An 8,396-nucleotide genomic window follows, 5' to 3' on the forward strand; every position below is an offset into this window, starting at 1 on the left:
GGCAGTCATAGGGTCTGTTCAAACAATGAAGAGTCTGGGATTCTGCTCAAAAGATGGCAGCCCCAAGAGTCCTGCTCCCGCTAGAGTATGGCTTCCCATTTGTTCCCAAAAGAATATAATGGTACCCTAGATCGTGATCTCTACTGAGCCCAAATCTGGAAAAGAGTTAAGACCGCAGCTAAGGATCAGAGACACATACCCAGGTTAGGAGCAGGCCAAAAGGTTCAGTGGATCCAGTCACCCAAGAGAGGTGCCGTGGTCCCTGAAAAATAGCCCATGGACACCACAAGCAACTGGGATGAGTGGGAAGGGGTTTGCAGGGGTGGAAATACTGCCTTGGTCACGAACATTCACTGCTTGTGTGACTCTCCCTTTGTATAGGAATCTTATTGATTCTGCATTTTTGGTAAAGGGCATCCCAGATTGATGAAGGATAAGTTTGTTATTCCTGTTCTCACTACATCATCTCAGCAAACACCTTTGCTTTGAGCTTTTCTTTGTCCTCTGATTAGCAATTAAAGGTAAACAGAGGGGGAAGGGGAAAGGGGCTCACGCATCTTGAACTTGGGGTAGTGGTAATCCATCTTGTGAATGGGGGTGGGGGAAGATGAATGCACTTTATTTTTCCTTCTTGTATTTCTTCCTCTTTAAAATGAGGAGGCTGAACGAAGTGCTCTCCGAGGTCCTGGCCAGTTTGAACATTCCCTGATTTCAAACCAAACACAGCCAGTTTTCCTTGAAGTCCTAGGTGACACATTCAAGGAGTGTTAGGCTCCATGTGATGTAATATTTCTTATTCGGAACTTCCTCAGATTTCCTTCTTATCCATCTTAATTTCTTCCAGTTTGGTTTCATTTGTTCACCACTCACTTTCCGAGTCATGGAATTCTTGAGAAACAAAGAAGCTCAAGGACCCTCTAGCCCACCCCATACACCACCGTCTACAGTAGAACCAACAAGCCTTTACTTGAAGACCTCCAATGAATGAGAGGGAACGTACCTCTGCCCCAGGCGGGCCATTCCATTTGTGGATGGGTCATGTCTCCTAGGTTGATCCTAAATTTCTCTTTTTGCAAATAATACCATTTCTCCTCATCTTCCTTTTCAAATCGAACCAAACGAGGCTAATTTATCTTTCCCTTTGCTGTTCAGTCATTTTTCAGTCATGTCTGACTCTTCTTGACCCCATTTGGGGTTTTCTTGGCAAAAATACTGGAGTGGTTTGCCATTTCCTTCTCCAGCTCATTTTACAGATGACGAAACTGAGGCAAACAGGGTTAAGTGGCTTGCCCAGGGTCATATAGCTAGTAAGCATCTGAGGGGAGATTTGAACTCAGGCCCTCCTGACTCCAGGGTCGGTGTGTCAGTGTCTTTCTCCTGACTACATTGTAAATGGCTTTGGCCCTTACAAGCTCAATGAGCTTGTACAAATCACTGCCCTTTCCGGATCTCATTTCCTCACCTATAAAATGAGGGGGCTGGGCTAGATGATACCTATGTGCCCTTTCAGCTCAGAAAACTACAAAAGCTTGTAAATCCTATGAGGCCAAGAATTGCAAGTCTTTTAAATACAATGGAAGTAGTACGGCTCAGTGGAAAGATACCTGGATTTGAAATCAGAGGATTTGGGTTCAAATCTCACCTATACCATTTGGCTAAATCACCTGAGGCAGGTATCTTCTCTGAACAGGCCTCAGTTTCCTTATCTGTTAATTGGAGAGTTGAATTAGGTGTCCTCTCAGGTGCCTTCTAGCTCTCAATCTATTAGCCCATTATAAATGCCGTATTTCCCCCCAACACACACACACACACACACACACACCAAGCAGGGAATTGTGCTATGTACATTGTAAATACTTAGTGCTTGTGGATCCATTTAGATCAATGCCGAGTTTAAATTGAAACACTCTGGGGGCAGCTAGGTGGCATAGTAAGTAGAACACCAGCCCTGGAGTCAGGAGGACCTGAGTTCAAATCCAGCCTCAGACACTTGACACACTAGCTGTGTGACCTTGGGCAAGTCACTTAACCCCAGTTGCCCTGCCTTCCCCCCTTCAAAAAAAAAAAAAACACTCTGCTTCCTTCCCTTCACTTAGTGCTATGTTGAATGAAGCCCATGAAGGTCCCCTCAGTTAATTCACAAACTGGCCCTTCACCCCAGCCCAAGTGAGGCTAAAAGAACTTGAGAGAAGCATTGACAGAGCTATGTTGGCCTCCCCAGCATGACCTCTCCCACTCTGTGGATAGGATGATGAACCAGAGGAGGAACCTTGGCTAAGGTTCCAAGACCAGTGAGGAACCAGGCAGGCTCAGGGCTCAGGGTCAGAATTTTGGGGCAGCGGGAGCCCCTGCCCTGGCCTTGGCATCAGGAAGACCCACCTTTGATCCCAGCAGTGTGACTCTCAGCCTCAGTTTCCTCATCTGTAAAAAGGCTAATGGCACCCATAAGTACCAAGCTCATTGGGTTTTTGTGAGGCTCAGATTAACACGTTGCAAAATTTTAAAAGCAATATACATGAAACGTCAGCTATGATAATGAATCAGAAATCTTTTCCAGGTTTGGAGCCCATATGCCTGGGGTCACTGGGCCTCACCCCATGCTGCCTCTGCTTAGTTTATACACTGCTTTTGTGAGGACTTAGTCTCAAAGATATGGGTCTGATTCTCACCTTTGCTTCTTCCTACTTGTATGACCTTGAGAGTCACTCATGACCTCTGGGCCTCCTTCCTGATCTGGAAAATGAGGAGTTTGGGCCAATGACCTCTTTCAGCTCTTACTCTATGATCCCATGACCTAATCACAGTGCTTAATAGTAAGTGCTTAATAAATGTTTATTGATTAATCAAATCTTGAATCTGTCAGTAATGTCAGTTACTAATTGTGTGACCTTGGATAAGTCACTTAACTTCTGGGCTTTAGTTTCACACAAGGGATTAAAATGTACCAAAGGCTATTTCAAGCTCTTAATTCTATAATATAATCAATCAGTCAGCTCTTAGTTCTATAACACAGTCAGTGGGCTTTTAATTCCATAATCTAATCAGTCAGTTACCCAGTTAATCAGCATTTACTGAGCACCTACAATGTGCCACACACTCTGCTAAGTGCTAGAGATACAGAAAAAGACAAAAGACAGTCCTTGCCCTCAAGGAGCTTCCAGTCTAATGGGGGAGTGTTTTGAGACAGGCCTCTGGCATAAGGGGGCTCCTCCTGGGAGGATGCCATTTTCCCCATTGACCCTTGCTTTCTCCAGCTGGGTTTACAGTGCCATACCTCTCCCCCAGTGTAGGTGTGGCTGTCAATAGATTAAGTTCTTGTCCTCCTACCCAGTTTATATCAAAGAAAAGGACCATGGGCAAGCCAGAGACTTCAGGAAAAACAACCCCTCAATGAGTTTGGGTGCTGAGAATAACATGTAAAACAGCGGCAGGCAGCTCAATGCAAAGCTTTACTGCAAGCAATGGGGAAGGGAGGGAGGGGAAAGGAAAAGGGTACCCGACATACAACTCAGGCATAGGGACTAACATAGGGTATAACTCACATAAGGTTAGCTCTGCATTGCAGAGCATATAAACATGGGTCCATTCAGCAGAAAGAGGGTGCTCCAAAGTGCCCTTCTGAGGATGGGGCTCTTAGCCTCTATCAACCCCCTTGTAGCTGGCTGAGTTGCATATGAGGGGTCAGGGCAAAATATCCTTCTTGGGGGTCTGTTATCATGGCAAAAAACCAAGCTGGCAGTACACAAAATTTGGGGGATACGGCTGTACAAAACCTTTGAAAATATATTATCGTAGGTATTTTTCCATGAGTATGTTCTATAAGCTTATAGCCTTCCTTAAGGGGAGACTGTCATGGCAGCCTTAAGGCCATCAGTCCTAATCTTATAACAATTGTTTCCATACATGGATTCTATAATATAACCTCCCTTAAGTGGAACCTGTCAAGGTGTTCTCAAGACCATCAGGTCTAATCTTAGTAATAGGGAGACAACATGCATGCAACTATGTACAGACAAGCTTTTTATAGGATAAATTGGAGTTAATCAACAGAGGGAAGGTGCTAGCCTTAAGAGGAATTGAGAAAATGTAATTGTAGGGGAGATTTTAGCTGGGACTTGATGGAAGCCAAGAAATGAAATCAAGAAAAGATAATGAGTTCAGTTTTGGACATGATGAGCTTAAGATGTCTATGAGACATCTACTTCTGGCATTTGGAGATGAGATTGGAAATCAAGGGAGAGGTTAGGGTTGTTCAGTTGGATCTGAGAATAATCTTCATTGAGACGATGGTTGAATCCATGGGAATTGACGAGATCACTGAGTGAAGTGCTACCAGGGGAGAAGAGAAGCAGGCCCAGGATAGAGCTTTGGGAGGATCACTTATGGTTAGTGGATGTGACTCAGATGAAGACCCAGCAAAGTGAGACTGAGAAGGAGCCAGCTGAGTCACAAAAACCCAAAGAAAAGAGAAGATCCAGAGGAAGGGGGTGATTGACAGCTTCAAAGCCTGTGAAGAGGTTAAAAAAAAGGGTGAGGATTGAGGAAAGCCCCTTAGATTGAGCAGTTAAGAGCTCACTGCTAACCAGGGAGAGCACAGTGCAATCCAACATTCATCATCCTCATGATTGAACATTTATCAAATTCCTACCCACAAGTCCAATTGATTGATATCGGTTAAGTTGTGATGGCATGCAAGCAATATGGCGCCTCTCACAGTTCTGAGTAGCTGTCTGATGTTAAGCGTGCCTAGCCAGGCTGACACAAAGAAGGGATTAGAGGCAGGATTTGAGATTCCCTGCTACACAAGACTGCCTCTCATTGTCTCCTAAATCATGACTTCCCTTTCATCCTCATCCTGAGTGGAGGGTGACATCTTTTTTTTTTTTTAGCTATTCATATACTTTGTGGAATCATAGGAGGGTCCTCAGAACTAGACCTGAAAGGGACCATAGAGGTCATGTGGTCCAATCCCCTCATTTAAAAGATGAGGAAACTGAAGCCAGAGGGTGGGGAATGACTTGGCCAAGGTCACACAGAATTTGTAGCCAGACCCTTGGACTCTAAATCTAGCAGTCTTTCTACTGCACCACACTTCTTCCTTCCCTCCAGGTCATTTTCCTTATTTTACAGATATGGAAACTCCAGACTGGAGAAATGAAATGATGGTCTGACGGCAAGTAAAGGGTAAAAATGGAGATCTTATGGGGCAAAACAATCCTATCATGTGCCAACATTTGGTGCAGGGCCTGTCACATAGCACATAGGAGCTTAATAAATGCTAGTTGATTCACTGGTGTAGCGGAAAGAAGGTAACTGGCGTCAACTCAACGGTAATCTCCCAGAGGGCAGGCACTGGGTTTCTTATGGCTCTGTACCTCCTCCATCACCTAGCATGGGGCCTTGTACACAGTGACTATCCATTCATTTTGTGATCCCATGAACTGAAGCCCTGGTCCTTGGTCTGCATTTGTTTGCATTCTAAGACATGGTGCCTGGATCCCTTGCCTGAACAGTCCCATTGCATGGATGCTTGGTGTGTGATTCTTTTCCCCACATCTGTACCACTCTGAAGCAGCCTTGTGAAGTAAATCTGGAGTCACAGGACTTGAGTTTTAATGTTTGATTTCTTAATTTCTGACCTCCCAAGGAAGCATAAAACAGAAAATTTTGGTAGCGAGGGTGTGGAGGAACCCATGCAGTGTCAGTTCCTGGGCAGCCCAATCCCTGCCTACTGTTCTGTGTAATCTAGGGATGAACCCCCACTTATGATGAGTGAATACATCACCTATTCCCTGTGAGGAATTTGAATCTCCAAGCTGGCCACCTAACAGTTCATTAAAAATAAAAGTTTGTCATGGCTCTTCAGGAAATGAAGAGTCCTGTTTCTTGCAGGTCTCAGCAGCCTGCTTTATTTTGCATAGGGCTGCATCTTTAATTAGTGGTCCTTCTGTAAGTGTCTGCAATTAACGCAGTGATGATTAATAAAATAACTCCTTCGAAGCTCCATTTAGCCAGCAGAACTGCACAATCAGGTATAATTAGTTCATCATTAATAAATCATGGCTGATTAACTAATCCGTTGATTGCAAACACAGTTATGGGAACAGCCTCCCCACCTGAGCATGGCTCATTTTTCTAAGCTGAACAAAATCTGGAGGCTAACAGGACAAAAAAAAAAAGCGGCTCTCCCCAAATTGCATTAAGCAGCAAACAGATTGAGATGGTCAGGGGCACTTAAAGATGATGCCCACTTACAAGTCACTGAGCTGTATGAGCACCTGTCACTTGGGAGGGAAGGAGACTCGCAATTAGATCTGGGTAGATTCTACCCCACTCCCCTTCAAAGACTCTGGGGACTGTTTGCATGGTTCTTATAATTGTTTCCAAATTCTCAGTTTGGAGCGTGAAGGGCTTCAGAGAAAGAGAAGTAAAATGGTACAACTGGAAAAAGAATGGAGGAAGAAACTCTAGATGGAACGCAGACATGACTCAAGCATTCTCACTTCCACACCTTTGCTTGGGTCATTCCACCATCTGGAATGCCCTCCCTTACTCCTCTTCATCGATCTGAAGGCCACCCTTCAACACTCAGATCATGTCCTCCGTCTCTTTTGCAAGGATTTCCCTAAATGTCTCAGCCCACAGAGACCTCTGTGGACTCCTAATTGTTGGTTCCATTTTTTTGACACTTATGATGCACGGCCCCGTCTGTATGTCTGTCCCTTGTGTCCCCAGTTACAGTTACTCTTCGTGGGTCCATACAAGCCCAGAAGCCCGTACTCCTTTGTGTTCATTGCTGTGCTTTGTCCATAATTAACACATAATATATTTATGGGATTAATTTTTTGAGCTAATCCCAGTGGATGAGATGACAGGCCTCACCTGTGGGCTCTGTTTTGGTCACAATTCCTAGAACATGGTAAGTGCCTAATAAGGGCTTATTTGACTGATTGATATTTCTGCTCCTCACCTGCTGAATGACCTTGAGTGTCAAGAGGTACAAATTAAAATTAGGGATGTATGGTGAAAAAATCCCTTCCCCATATCTGAAAACCAAAATAGACTCATCACCACACGATACTATCGATGTCTCTAGGCAACTTGCTTAACCTTCATGGACCTCAGTTTCTTCATCTGCAAAATGAAGCAGTTGCACTACATGATCCTTCAAGTTTTAAAGCTGAGATCTTTTGATCCTTGGCCTCAATGTGATTCTTGACTTCTTCCCCCACCCTCCCCCCGCCCACCATGTGTTCAATCATCTTGTCATTTCTAGCTCCACAAATTCTCTCCTGTTTGCTTATCTCCGTTCATGGCTGCCACCATCCTGCTTCAAGATCTTATCACCTTTTTAGGAGGGGAGATAAAAAATCAATAAGCATTTATTAAGCACCTCCTAGATGCCAGACACATCTTTCTCTCCTTTCCTTCCTTCCTTTTCCTCCTCCTTCTCTTTGCTTTCTCTTTCTTGCTTTCTTTGCTTCCCTATACCTGCTCCCCCTTGCCCTTCCACACTCTTCCCACTGCATAAAAACCAAAGCCCTTACAACACATATACATGGATAAGCATAAGAAATTCCCACAATGCCAGTGTCTGAAAATGTACCTCCTCACCTCTCACCTGACTGCTGCTGATTGCTCTCCCTCCTCACGTCCCTCCGCTGTCTGATCCAGCCTCTGTGAAGCACAGATCTAACCACATGATTACTGTACTCACCAAACTCTTTGGCTTTCTATTGCCTCTAGGAACAACTTTTAAGTTGAAAGTCCTTCACTTCCTGGCCCTGTTCTGTTTTCCAGTCTTATTATACATTACTCCACTGCATGAGCTCTATGGTCCAGCCAGACTGGGCTTCTTATTGTCCCTTACTTATCTGTCCTCTCTGAGTCTTTGCTCTGGCTGTCCCCCATGTCTGGAATGCACTCCCTCCTCACTTCCCCCTCTTAAAATACTTTGTTTCCTTCAAAACTCAGCTCAAGCATCATTTCTACATGAGGTCTTTTCTGATCCCCCCCAGTTACCTTGTATTGATTTTGTGTGTGTGCATAATGTGTACACACACACATACATGCATTTCCTTATGAAAGGTAAGCTCCTTAAACTTGGGAGTTTAATTTTTGTTTATATTCCTGGCACCTGGCACATAGTAGATGCTTAATCCATGTTTACTGATTGAGTGAAGTCACTTAACCTCTTGCAGACTCAGTTTCTTCATCCGTAAAATGGAGATGCTAATACCAGTATCACTCCCCGCTTCCCCTACCTTCACCTTCTCCAGGGCTATTGGGAAATCGATTGAGAACTCAACCAGAAAATGGTTCCCAAACTTTAAGCTACTAAAGAATCAACTGCTGAGCATGTTGTCAGGTCAAAGCCATACAGGATGCATCCCTCC

The sequence above is a fragment of the Trichosurus vulpecula genome, chromosome 8, assembly GCF_011100635.1.
Source record: "Trichosurus vulpecula isolate mTriVul1 chromosome 8, mTriVul1.pri, whole genome shotgun sequence".
In the NCBI taxonomy this organism is placed as follows: Eukaryota; Metazoa; Chordata; class Mammalia; order Diprotodontia; family Phalangeridae; genus Trichosurus; species Trichosurus vulpecula.